This window comes from Belonocnema kinseyi, chromosome 9 (genome assembly GCF_010883055.1).
Source record: "Belonocnema kinseyi isolate 2016_QV_RU_SX_M_011 chromosome 9, B_treatae_v1, whole genome shotgun sequence".
In the NCBI taxonomy this organism is placed as follows: Eukaryota; Metazoa; Arthropoda; class Insecta; order Hymenoptera; family Cynipidae; genus Belonocnema; species Belonocnema kinseyi.
This window is the reverse complement of record NC_046665.1, coordinates 78,505,712-78,520,488: the sequence shown is the minus strand read 5'-3', so window position 1 is coordinate 78,520,488 and position 14,777 is coordinate 78,505,712. Positions and strand designations below refer to the sequence as shown.

The 14,777-nt window shown below is 31.9% G+C and overlaps 1 protein-coding gene across 2 annotated transcripts in view; it reads right to left on the bottom strand.

Moving 5' to 3' along the window:
- The window catches only part of LOC117179899, a 380,815-nt gene that overhangs the window by 80,300 nt on the left and 285,738 nt on the right, over positions 1-14,777 (bottom strand). The window lies entirely within an intron of this gene.

The following is a 14,777-nucleotide window of genomic DNA, read 5'->3' as shown; positions in this document are numbered from 1 at the left end:
CAGGCTGCTCATTAAAATTTGATGTCAATCAGTTTATTAGATTATGATGCTGAGATGAACACAGGTTGAAAATTTGTTCCTTTTAAGGTTCTTTCAGTGTTCATCTCGCCGTTTCTAAAGCAGGTTGCTGCCAATAAGTTTTAGTGAAATCAAAAATTACGCAAAAAACGCAGAAAAGGTCCAAAATGCATGATTATTTCAGATAAGGATAGTTAATACCTATTTTTGAATTTAGTTGTGAAAATTCATTTGCACCAGGAACTTTTCAATAAAATCAGTAACTTTGAACTAAATAAAGAAGAATATGTTGTTTTTTCGGCGGCTTTCCTGGAAATTTTTACAAAATTAATATATTTTGTTTATCTGAACTAAAGGACTCAGCCCAAAAAAAAACTAGTTATAATTGGTCAAATTTCTTTTGGAAAACTTCGTCTAATTTTATAAACTACACAATAAATGGTTATTAGTACAATCCACTAAAAATCACTTTTCCATGCAAATCCTTCCATACAGTTGCTTTTTATCTGAAAAGGGAAAGAATAAGACCTCAGAGAAGTTGGTTCTTAGGGTACGCACTAGGGGATATAATCGGATTACAAATTATTATTGATGGCTGGTGAAATGGAGAGGAAAATAAAAAATTATGTTCTTTTTGCTTCAATTCTAAAAAAAACCTCAAAGTGGAAAGTTCTAAATTATTATTGTTCCTGTAATATTGGATGAGAGGAAATTTGAGTTATCAGGAAATACTAGAAGTGACCTGTTTACCACATTACGTGGGGCTGGAAGCACCGATTAAATTTCTACGTTTCGGTATTCGGGCACTAGTAGATTGCTGATGGCAGGGAGAAAACGAGATGGAATTCTCGACCCTCTCGGAAAGCCATTCTCTTAATTTGAATGTACGAACCCCCGGACCGCCGGTGTGCGTACCGCTCGGTAAGAGCCGGCAATTATCGTTAGCGGTTCGCAGCCTTCTTGTTACGAAAATTAATTCAATTGCCTGCTGGCAGCTCGTACCGTGTACTACGCCCTTCGAGCGATTAGAACAACAGGCGTATCTCCATATCATAGTAAATGCTCGAATAAGCCCATTACCCGCTGAAATTCCAATTAAGGTTCCGCCGATACGTCGCGATGGACATTGAACAATGGGCATCCATTCAGTCTTCATAATTTCATTTTCCATTAAGCTGGCTCTCTATATTATTCAAAGATCTCGCCAACGCCGCTGCTGCTGTTTGAAGATTAACCTTCATCCGCTCTCGGCTTCTTGTGTCACACTAGTGCTCGCGGGGCGGCTGTTCACGTTTTTCCTCATTTAAATGGATTTCATTGTATTTTAATATTAATAACGAACGAATTTTAAATTGTTAGTCTTTCAAATGAGGTCATAGAAAATCTTTTAATAATAACAAATCGTAGACCTTTGAAAAAAACTTTATAGTTTTTCTTCACTAACTAGCTAGTGACTAAACTTTATCACGTTGTTAGGCTCTTCAAAGAATCATATTTCTTTAAATGTAGAAAATACATGAGTAAAATCACATAAGTATAAAGAAGGATTAACACTAAGGGTGAAAAATTCGCGTCATTGGATGCCTATAAAAAGGGAGCAAAGCACATAACCTGATATTTACGCATCGCTCTATCTCTGTCTCTCATAATATAATTTTTATGGATCAGCTGACTTTCTCTCCCTATTTTAAGGAGGGAGAGAAAAACTGGGTTTGCTCCCGCTTATAGGCATCCAAAACGCGCATTTTGTGCTCTTAGTGTTAAAAAAGCATGCATAATTATGAAGAAAAAACATAAGGAAATTTTGAAAAAATACCGTATAAATGAAAAAACGCATCAAAGATGCGAAACCAACTACCTACTAGATTAGACCTTCAGTATCATTTAGAATTATACAAAGTAGCCAAACAAATCAAATATGCCTACTAGTATGGTGTAACTAGGTATAGTTAGAGAATACACCTGTATCGTACCGCTCTCCTACCTGTCAGTTATGTTTTAAAAGGTATTTAACATTAGGGGCGGCATTTTGCCGCTCGCACGATCGGGCCATGGTTAAGGATGTTTGTAGTATAGATAGTGCAACACTATACTAAATATACAACCCTAACCAAAAACATATATCTTTTATTCTATATTACCCCATGCCCTATATTACAAAATGTGCAACATTCCTCCATGTGCCACATTACATTTTGTTCGATATTAACCTATAGGCCATATTGTCCTTTATGACATGTAATCCTATATCATATTGTCGCATTTTTTGCTGTCCCATATTACCCTAAATATACTACCCTAAAAAAACATAGTCTGATGTGTCACATTACCTCATTGCTACGTTTGCCAATTTTTCATGTTACCTTACGTGAAATCTTGCCCTGTATGCCATATTGCACCAATTAACATATTATTACCATATGCTAAATTGCACCAGGAGTACAAAAGTAAACTTAATGAAGAGGGCGCAGCCCCGCCGCGGATGCTGTTTCAGGAATCGAGGACGTTTTTGGAAAAAGATAGTTCAATATTGTACTAAATATACCACTTTAATAAAAAAAATGCATCCTTCGTCTCACATTACAAGGTATGTCATGTTACCCAGTGCTTCATGTTACTCCAAATATTACTACTATAACCGCCATGCGCCATAATGTTCCATATGCCATATTACCCCATATAATCCCGAGCAAAAGAAACTTACTATTGGGATCCCGTCTTAAGTCCCGCTAAATCACTAGAAATCAAAGAAATTACGTCTCCAAAAAGTACTGCGGAAGTAGGAATAAAGTACCAAAAAAGTACAAATATTTTTCGTCTCATCAGGATATTTTTAGGACAAAAGTATTGGAAAAGTGCCAATTAATTAATTTAAAAAAAATTACAAGTATCAAATCATTCAATTATTAATCATTTCTTGAGAAAAATCTACATAGAATAAAAGTACTAGAAAAATCCGACGAAATTCTTTTATTATGTGTTTTATCAAACTTTTACTCGGGTAAACCCGGTTATACATCATAGCCACGGACTAAGTCAAGTGACTGATGAGATTAGAATGTTAGAAGTTAATTCAAATAATTTAATACGATGGTTGAAACCTCCTGCGATGATGTTGTAGGTTTACAATTACGAGCGGCCACGAGCGTTGAAGATGTTCAGTGCATCTTGCGTGCACATTGCTTGTAGCCGAAATCACAATGGGATGAATAGATGCATCATTCACATTCCTCCATATGGTCTTCACTTCATCCCTTAACTCGTTATACTTGTGGATCTTGGTTGTATAGGTTGACTGCAAATTTCGGTTAAGTGGACAAGCAATGTCGATGATGTAGACTCTTCCACCTTTTTTTTCTCCCATCACGGTGTCAGGTCGATTGGCCCAGATGTAATGATCCGTTTAGATAGTAACATCCCAATATAAGATATAATCTTCGCTTTCTAAAACGGGCATTGGAATGTATCTATAGAAGGGCATCCATTCTTTTAAGAGTCCTAGGTTTATGGAAAGTTGTTGATGTATAATGCCTACTACATCATTATGTCTGTGCGTATATTCTCTCTGAACCATTACGCGACAACCATCAATAATATGCTCGATGGATTCGTTGGTATCTCCACATAATCGGCACCGGTCAACCACGTCTTGATGCAACACGCGCTTGCGATAATTCCTGGTGCTGACAACCTTGTCCTGTATTGCAATGACGAATACTTTCGTCTCTGGATACAGAACACCCTTTCTTAGCCAAATATTAAATGCCTCACTATCCGCTTCATTTTGATCTAACGTGTTGGGGTGCTCGCCATGGATGGCTTTCTGCCTCCTTTGTATTTCTAATTTCTCTATGGTTTCTGTCTTGATATTCAAGGCCCCACCTGAGGACAAATTTAAGGACGTGTATTCAAGATACGCTTGACAGATGGTACTGTAAAGCGCAACATTTCGTTTGCTGTTAAAATAGTCTTCCAACTGTATAACTTGTGACTCACACAGTTTTTTGACATCTATAACGCCCCTACCCCCTAAATGTCATGGTAGAACTACCCTTTTAATCGCTGAATTTCTGTAGTGCATTCGGTGCTTCGTCATTTCTACCCGAACAATTCTGTTTAACTTTTCAAGGTCGGTGTTAGACCATTTTATGATCCCGAAGGAGTACGTGAGGACAGGGATGGCATATGTGTTGAGCGCCCTGATTTTGTTTTCCGAGTTGAGAAAACTCTTCATAAGTAATCTGAGTCTCGTAGTGAAGGCAGTCTTTAGGCTTGTCTTAACTATCGTATGTTGAACACCCTTAGATTCAAGAACACCCAGATATTTATATAATTCGCATGCAGCCACTGCCTCGTTGTCATTTTCGAACTCGTTCTCTAACTCTGCGGTCTCTAATTCTCCTCTGATTAAATGCACATTCTACATTTATCTAGTCCGAACTCCATGTGGATATCATTGGAAAACTGCTTTGTGACATCGATCACTCGCTGCAGTTTCTGGCCTGAACTAGCGTACAGCTTCAGGTCATCCATGTAAATAAGATGGGTCACTTGATGACCGTCCTCATTATCATGATTTCTGAACCCACTAGACATGCTGTTTAGTGTTTTGCTCAATGGATTCAACGCTAAACAGAACCATAGTGCGCTGAAGGAGTCTCCTTGAAATATACCCGTAGTAAAGCGTATTGATATAGTTATCCTTGGTTGTCCATGATCAAAATACTTTATTCTTGTACCCCAGAGCCTCATCGCATGGCTTAGAAAGTCAATAATGCGTGGGTAAATTTTGTAAAGTTTTAAGATTTCAAGCAAATAGTCATGCGGCACGGAAGAAAACGCTTGCTTGTAGTCAAAGTATGCCATATGCAAGTTCCTCTGATGCTTGCGAGCTTGAGTCATTGCAACAGCGTCTATAGTGACTATAGTGACTAGATCATTACAGCCTCGTGAGTTTTTACAACATCCTTTTTGTTCTTCTGCAAGAATGTCATTCTCGTCGCAATGAGAATATACCTTATATGCAATGATAGCTATAAGACATTTAAAAATTGTTGGGAGAAAGGCTATCGGTCGAATGTCAGATGGATTTTGAGCGCCTGTTTTTTTTTGTATCATATACGTAGTACCTTGGAGCATAAAACCTGGCATCAGATTTAGGTGTTCATTGATCTTCTGAAAACACCTTGCCAAATCAAAATGCACACTCGTCAGGTACTTGTACCAGAAGTTGTGCACCATGTCCGGACCTGGAGCTTTCCAATTACTTGCTCTTTTCAAGACCTCTGAAATATCCAAAGCTGTAATATTTGTCAGATGCATTTCAGGGCTGTTGCTTGCCCTTGCTTCTTCCAGTTTGAACCACGCAGTTTCCAAATTGCATCTGTTCATTTTTCCATAAACACCCGACCAGTAGTTAGTCATATCTTCCAATTGAGGGACTTCGGTTCCTTGGTGGTTATTTGGCTTTACTCTCAGTTCACGATAGAACCTTCTTTCGTCTGTCTGAAAGTTTTGATTTTGATGCCTTCGTGCATTACTTTTCTTGTACCGACGCAGTATAGCCGTAAGAACATCAAGTCTCTGTCGTTGAGAGTCTAAAATTTCTTCCTATATTGCTGGTATTAATGTCTCAATGTGCCGAGGGTGGATGATTTAAGTAACATGGTTCATCAGCTTTCTGGTTCTCTTTCCTTTTTTATATTGAGTTAATCGACCCAATTTGCACCTTACTTTGCTGACATCCATATCCAACCTGGTCTTCCATGGTGGATCTCGATCCCTTGCTGGAACAAAAACTGCATTTTCAGGCCTAGTTTTTCGGCCCAACGTTCTAACGGTTGCCACAGCTGCACAGTATACAAGAGTTTGTACCTTTAACGCAGTTTGTGCTGCGTTCAAATACGTAAGTAAAACCTTACTGTAGAGATGTGCTATCAGTGCACGCCGATCATTTGTAATGTTCATTTTGGGCAGAGAATGCCTTAGTGTTGGTTCCACATATCTAAACTCTAGTAAAGCATGACCAAAATTCCTTTACAGATACTGCAGTTTTTCTGAGATTTCCCTATCCACATCATCGTTAGTGATATCCGGATGTGGTTTTAATGGATCCGGTGCATGATGTTCATTATCCCTAGCACATATGCCTTCAGCATCAATCAAGTCTTCGTTATCCACATCTTCCAAGGCGAGCTCGTCGATAGGAAGCCGCCGTTCCACTTCCATTTTGATAACAGCTATTTCAACAGTCGAAAGGAGTCTGTATACAGATATTGAGCGTTTTTGATCTGCCAGATTCTGCTCGTTTATATTTTTGGCTAGCTCTGGGTATTTAAGTAAGACGAGTCTATGATGTTCTCTCCTCGCACTTCGCCCACTTTTCTCTGCCTAAAAATAAAGGCGCATAACATCTATGTTCATATGCTATGTCCATTTTCGTCGCTTTTTTGGTTGCTGGACCTCTACTTGTTCCTCTGGTTAGTATAAGGTCATCCACCTCTGGAGGATGTGGTGGTGTTGGATCATAATAGGTTGAGGAAGAACATCAATTGCTCCTGCTTGACCGCTTAAAGCGGCTTTTTCTAACTGATGTTCATTGCCGTCGGTTTAGGAATTATTATTGTTATTATTTTTTTAACATTTCTGTGTTGAAATGTTGTCACAGGCTTATACTGTCCAATATGTCGAAGGCATTTTTGGTTAGAATTGGATTTTTATTTGATCATTTTGCACGGGGCTGCCCCGGTATATATCATCAGTCACGGACGCATTTTTATAATGCAATCAAGTGATCTGATGAGAGCAGTCTGCCCAGACATATTGGACAAAGCCTGGTCTTCAGTGTCTCCAGAACGTGGGATTTTTCGGCTCCCACCACTCTCCCATCTGGGAGCGACACATTCAAACGTAGCGTGTCGTTGAGTCGACTCTGTTAAATGCTGCGAAGCCCAGTCTCGTGTAAAGCCGAAAATGCACGAGCAGGAACCCGAGCTCTCCCGACTTCACGAATGACGATCTAGCTGCTCCTCAAATCTATTCAGGTTTTGAAATCCTGAGTTACCTTAGAACCATTATGCTTATTACAAAGAGGCAAATATAATGGACTTTATGTAAATAGATATAGGAGACAAGACTTCTGGGTCTAAAATGTTTCAAATATTTTTCAGCATGCCTTAGTCATAATTTTAGTAAACAATTGATTTTTCATAAATAAAAAACAAATTTTCCACAAATAGTTAAATTTTCAACCTGAGAAATTAATTTAAAAAATACATTTTTTAACTTAAACATTGTAGTTTATACTGAAGCTTGGCAGTTAAAAAAAATTAGATTTTAAACCCAAATAAATGCGAATTTTCAACAAAAGAAATCAATTTTTTATCTAAATCAAATGAATTTTTAAAGAACAATAATTCACCGACAAAGAAGATAAATTTACAACTAAAAAGAAAATTTTTCAAGAAATAAAAGTGTCAACTAAATTTATCAATTTTCATCTATAGAAACGAATTTTAAACTAAAACAATAAGTATTCGATCAAAAATGGACTAGTTAAATTTTCAGATAAAAAATAGAATTTTCAACGTAAGAAATTAATTTTCAACTAAAATCATAATGTTTCAACGAAAAATTGAACAGATAAATTTTCAGTTGAAAAATAATTATCAACTCCAAAAAATCAAAGTTTCCACAAAATGTTTAAATTTCCAAGCAAAAAATTAAATTTGCAAAAAAATAATTTAATTTTCAACCCAATAACTTTCTACCGAAAATAGAAATTCACAATTTTCGAAATCAATTTTAAAACAACAAAAATTTTTGTTAACAAAATAGATAAATTTCCAAAAAATAGATGAACTTTTAACCATTTTATACCAAAATAAAAGAAGTTTTACCGAATAATGGATTTTCATCCAAAGAAATGAATTTTTGATTAAAATGCATGAAATTTTAAACGAGGAGAATAATTTTCTACCAAAAAAGAAGAAATTTTGACTGAGAAAGGTCAATTTCCTACTAAAAAAATTCAACTAAATTGATACAGTTACATTTTTAGTATAAGAAAATGTTTTTTCAACAATAAAAAATCGATTTTTCAACAAAACAGTTAAATTATCAACCAAAACAGTTATTTAAAAAAAATTTAATTTTAAAATAGTTTAACTTTCGATGGGAGAAATAGATTTTCAACTGAAAAATGTTTTAAAACACCCACACACATTCGAACTTACAACAGAATAGTTCAATTTTTAATCACATAATTGGATTTTCAATTAAAACATTATTTTTCAACTAAAAATGGAATGGAATGAATTCTGAGGGAAAATTTAAAAAAAAGATAACAATTTTTTAACATTATTTCGTAATTTTGCCATATTATATAATTTAGAAAAAAATAAGGAATTTAATTCTTATTAAGTCTTCTTGCGCAATTTTGTTGTACCATTGTTTGTTATGTTTATGTTGGTTTGTAAAATTTGCTTTCAAATTTGAGTAAGTTAACGAGATTTTCAGAAATTTTGAAACTATTAAAAAATCATTAAAACTTGCAAAAAAATCAGGAAAAAATGGAATAATTCTTAAAGATTAGAAGATTAGAAGGTCTGAAAATAATTTTAAAAAATAATTATTTTTCTAATAATCATTTGAAAAATTTTTATAATTTTTATTTAAAAAAGTGTACTTCAAAAAAAATCAAAAAGATTTTGAAACACATCAAGCGATTTCCTAAAATTTAAAAGAAGAGTGTAGAAGCTTTTAAAGGAGAATGTTTCAATTTAATAAGATTAAAGATTTTACAAAAACGTAAATAATCCAGTAAATTCAAGGAATATTGAGAAGTTAAGAAGTTAAAAATATTTTTTTGGAATTTATTTTGTTTTAAGCGTATTAGAAATATTTTAAAAATTGAAAAAGTTTTGCAAAATGTATAAAATATTCATTGATATCTTCCAAACTTCTAAATGTCCTAAAAATCTTTTAAAAAGACTCGAATTTTTCTAATATTTTTTTTAATCCAATAAAGTAAAATCATTTAAAGTCCTCCAGGTTCTTTTTTGATACATCTCTTTTCATGCTATTTTAGGCTATAATCACAATTTTGAGGATTTCAAGAGAAAAAGCCAAAAAGTTATTAAATTGACCTCATTTAAAAGACTAATCATTTGACAAAAATGTTGCAAAATTTTCCTTTGAATGTAGCGTGGAAAGGAATTTTATTAAGAAATGTGTGGAATTTTCTGAACAGAAAACTTCATGAATTTCTGAACTTTCTTATTTTTATTTTTCAAGTGTATTTCAATCTGCTTTATGTTTAGTGAAAAATCATATGCTGAAAAACGATAAGAGAAAATCTATTTCGTCAACTTCAACTATAATTTAAAAGGCGATTCTTCATAATTCTTTTACGAACTAATGGATATATTTTTATAATTTTATTCCTGAAATATATTCCCTAAAGTCAAACGTGGTACACAAATATCGTAAAATTTGTAAAACACCAGCTATTTACAGCTATTATTATTTTTAATTAAAAAAATTAATGTATAGAGAGTACAGTTTTTATTTGAAATTTCATGACGGCTTTTTGTACCATGTATGACCCTCGGCCAGAATCAAGGAAAAATAATTTAAAAATATGTTCATTAATTATTAAAATTTACAATTTTTTTCTCTTTTTATAATCAAGAGATATTTCTTCATAAAATAAATTCTATTGGATTAATTTTACAATTATTTACAATCAATTTCCAATCACAATTATTTTACAATTTAAATAAAATTTTGAAAGCTAAATTTTGTAATTTTGAAATAAGTATTTTAAGGCAATAAAGATTTTTTAAAGATTTCATATACAAGAAAATAAGTATTATCAGTTTGTTTAAAAATTTATATGTAAATAATTATTATAAGATTCTTAAAAAAATTTTAAAAAAGATTGTTGAATATATCAGATGTGTCAGAAAAGATGCTAGGAGATTTTAAAGACTTTTTATTTTTAATTTATAGGATTTTAAAAAATATTAGGAAAATTTATCATCTATTTAAAACGTTTTAAATTCTCCAAGAGATTGGTAACTCTCTTGAGTTTTTATCGCAAAAATTGAAAAAATGATTCAAAATATAGAAAAAAATTTCCTTATAATCTTCTAAATTTTCCCAAGCATTTGAAGAAACTTTGTTTATTCTCCTGAAACCTTTAGAGATTCATTTAAAGTTCCTAAAGTTTATCTTGCGTTTCGAAAACACTTCTTAGGTTTAAATTTTGTTTGGATCTCATCAAGTCTACCAAATACTTCCTGAATTCACTTGATTATTATGTTTTTCTAATTTTGTCAGAACCTCCAATCTCTAATCTTTAAAAATTATTCAAATTTTTCCTATTTTTTTTTCTTTAATTCTGCAAAATTAAAAAAATGCCTTCAAAGTTTTTCAGATGCTTTAAGAATATTTGAAATCTTTTGCAATGTTTTTAGATGTTTAAAAATAATATTTTCAAATTAATTGTTTGAAATAAAAAAATTATGCTAATTATGGAAAAATTACGACATTTTGTTTCAAAATATTTTACGTACTTTTTAAACATTTTATGAATTAATAAAAAATGTGTTGTAATCTTTTTTCAATTTTCTATTAGAATTCATTCCAAAACAATTATTTACATTTTTTCCCCAGGAGTTTCTTTCATTATCTTTCATCATGTAAAAATCCTTAGTTTATCGACTTTTTAATATTATTTTTTCATTTTACATACATATTTATCATATGTTATCAAAATTTAATATAAAAATCTTAAATGTTAAGTGTATTTAAATATTACACTTTTTAATGTTTCCAAATTTTTAGAAATGATTCAACCAATTTTACGTGTAATTAAAATAAACTTTTTTTAAATCTCATTCAACTTATTCCAAGTTATCTTTTTCTAATTTTCAAAATTTATGTAATTACTTAATCTGATTGAAAATAATTGAACCTCTTGCGATTAAAAGCGGGGATTCTGCTTGAGAAGTAATGTGCTGAAAGTAATTTAAAAAAAAATCATTTTAATTTTAAAGACTGATAATTGTACACAATTTCCAGGCGCATCTTTCTTATTCTTCTACAAGAATTTTTAAGTTTTTAAGTTTTTTAAATCAGTTTATCCGACGTTTCTAAAACTCTTCTGAAGCTTAAATTCTTATTTAACCTCATCAATTCTACTAAATATTTATTGAATTTATTCGATTATTTACATTTTTTTTAATTTGTAATGTTATCGAATTAAAAAATGTTGATTTTAAATTTTTCTACACTCTTTTTCGAAATTTTAGGAAATTGTCTGATGTGTTTAAAAATCTTCTTTAATTTTCTTTTAAAGCACATTTTTCAAAATAAAAAATCAGTCAAAATGTTCACACGATAATCAGGAAAATAATTCTTTTTTTATAATCTTCTCAGGTTTTATAATCTTTACAAATTATTCAAATTTTTCATGATTTTTTTTTATTTTTCAAAATTAAAAAAATGGCCTTTAAACTTTTTCAGATACTTTGAAAAATTTTGACCTCTTTTTGAATGTTTTGAAATGCTTTAAAATAATCTCCTATAAAATTAATTTTTCGAAATAAATAATTATTTTAATTATTTCTAGGAACCTAAAATATTTTTTTTCATATTCATGAAAACATACCAAATTCTTGAAAAACCTTTGCAAGTTTTTTATTATTTTTGTATTCTTTCAAAATTTCTGCACATCTCTTAAACTTACTCAAATTTGAAAGTAGATTTTTAAAGCAACATATAATTAAAAAAATTGTGTAGCAACATTTCACGAGAAGGCCTAATAAGAATGATGTTCCTTAATTCAAGATGTGAAAAAATTGACTCATAATCTACTCAATTTTTCCCAGGAATTTTAAGAAAAAACGTTTTACCTTCTTGAAATCTTTCGGAATTGTTTTAAAGTTTCTAAAGTTTATGTTTGAATTCTTTAAAAATCTAAGTTTCTGATTTTGCTATAAAATCTTCTACAGTCTTCTTTTTAATTTTAGAAAATCCTTTCACGTGTTTGAAAACCTTTTTTAATATTCTCATTAAGTACGTTTTTTTAAATAAAAAGTCATTACAAATTTTCCTACCAATCGTGAAAAAGTTCTGTTTCTAATATATTTGGACCTTCTAAGCCTTCTAATCATTAAAAACTATTTAAATTTGTCCTGATTTTCTTTGAAATTCGGCAAAATGTAAAAGATTGCCTTAAAATCTTCAGATTCTTTATTGAAAATTTTAAACATAGTTTAAAATGTATTGGAATTATTTAAAATTATTTTTTCAAAATAAAAAATTATAGTAATTATTCGTAGAATCCCCAAAGAATTTTTTTCATTTTCGTGAAACCTTACAAAATTCTTTAACAACATCTTTACAAATTTTAACTATTTTCTAATCGTTTCAAAATTCCTGGATATCTCTTAAACATAGGCAAATTTGAAAGGTCATTTTTTAAACCAAAATAAATTTTTTTTAAATGTGCAACAAAATAGCGCAATAAATTGCCTGAACTTTCATTCTCTTGACACCCTGCGAAATTCAGTTTACTTAAAAACTCCTCCAAATAGCCAGTTAGCCACTGAAAACGAATCGTGAAGTCGGGGCACTCGGGGTCGTGCTCGTGCAGTTTCGGCTCTACAGAAGGCTGGCCAACGCAACATGTAGCAAAGCCGACTCACCGACACGCTACGTTTGAATTTGTCGCTCCCAGATGGAAGAGTGGTGGGGGCCGAAAAATCCCACGTTCTGGAGACGCTGCTGGTTTCTACCCCAACATTGACAAACTGGGTTGCAGTCAAGTACACGATAGGGGGACCTACAGCTTAAGGTGGGTTCCAAACCACCAGAATCTCGGTAAAGGTACATTGAAAAATTTCTAGAGGTGCCGGCTCAGGGGTCAAACCCCGGACCTCTGAGGTGAATGAATTTGTAAAATTTAAAGAAAATTAAATAGGACTTTTCTAATAATTTTTTTCCTGTTAGAACTTTTTAAATTTTGTTAGAAAAGTTTATACTTAATTTCTGATTTTTCTTGCACCCAGTAGTGTAGTGAAAATTCATTTAGGATCCCAATGGGATGTCAGATGGACTTTTTTACTCTGGATATGACCGCATTCTTTGCCATCCCATATTGCTTCAAATATACTACCCTCACCAAAAACATAACTACGCATTTTTATAAACCTATGTTTATTCACCTAAATGGAGGTTCGCGCGCAAGAATTGTCACCCCTAGTAATAATAATAACATTATTATGTGTTTTCTTTAATGAAAGAAATGTGCATACAAAATTCAGTTTCCTGCCACCATCTGCGAAGCAGGATGAAATTCAACTCATTGAAGCTATCTTCCCTTGTATTTTTGGTCCGATCCTGAACTGTATTCTTACATATTTCATCTTGAAAATAATCTCTGGTGAACCTTGAGGCTTTTTCAATCTCGAAGTTCAAAATTTAATCTTAGCTTAATACCGATACCCTGGTTTAAAGCCAACTTTATGAAAAGTGTAGATGCAGAAGGCCGACTTCTTCAAAATCAATTATCGGGCAAGAAAAAATTCAAACTTTTCTTTTAAAATAGTTTAGATCGAATCTAAAAGTAGGTCGAGTGAAATTATATTGAAAAGATTTTATATTAGCTTAGTAAACTCGTATTGTATAAAAAGTGGAAACTTCATTGTTGAACAATTTTAAAACTGAGTGGTTTCATAAATTGAATGTTTGGTAATCTTCTTTGATCAAATTAATAAATTGGCAATTTTCAGGAATAGATTAATTCATTCTATTTTCACATAATTTTATTTATATCGATTTATCCCGATGCATTTGCAGGATTGTAAGAGAAATTCATTGTCGTCTGAAAGTGCTCCTAAACTGCTCTGAAGTCTGGCGAATGTTTTTATGATCCATTTTACAGCAGGTTGTCTGTTGCATTTGGAAGCAAATCGGAAGTGCAATTTTACGTCAAATTGCATCACATAATACTGCCTCATATATTTTTTACGCATCGCTATTGGCTCTTTTCCAATATTTTGTGCATTATACAAAATACTCATAAGCTTGACTTCGGCAATACCATTAAGGATTTTATCTAAATTGTTCCACTCTTAATGGTCTTTCCTTCTACTTTTGGTTTATGATTTATATTAGTGTTAAAAGTGTGCAAATGACCTTTTGATTTTTCTATTTCACAATTTTATCCACATTATTACTGTAGAAACAAACTTCATAGAATCAAACCAAAAAATTAAGGTACTCAATCCTTTTTGAATCAAACAGGTTCTACGCTTCAAGTCGCAGAATCTTTCAGCGACGAAATTTGTCGTTTTTAGTAGAAATTAGGCTGCAATATTTTTGCGTCTCGAGAAAATAAAATTTCTAGAATATTAAACGTATTTAAATTTTGAATTCTAAAAAAAATAAGTTATTACTTTAAACTCCTTCATTTATTTATTTAATTCAGATATTCGAATTTTATTCTCGGATTCTGATAAGATTTGTCATGCTCTTTCAAGAATCGTTAGAAGATTTGAAATAATTACAAAATAAGCAACATAGCCAAGATTTCGTTTAAAAATATAAATAGTCGAATAAAAACCCAACTCTTAAATTTTTTAATAATTTTTTTTATTTCTCTTTCTATACGGCAGACATCCTGTGAGTCTCATTTTCCCTGAGTATTTTGACTGCCCAAGAAATTTTTTTTCCCATAAAATTCAATTTTA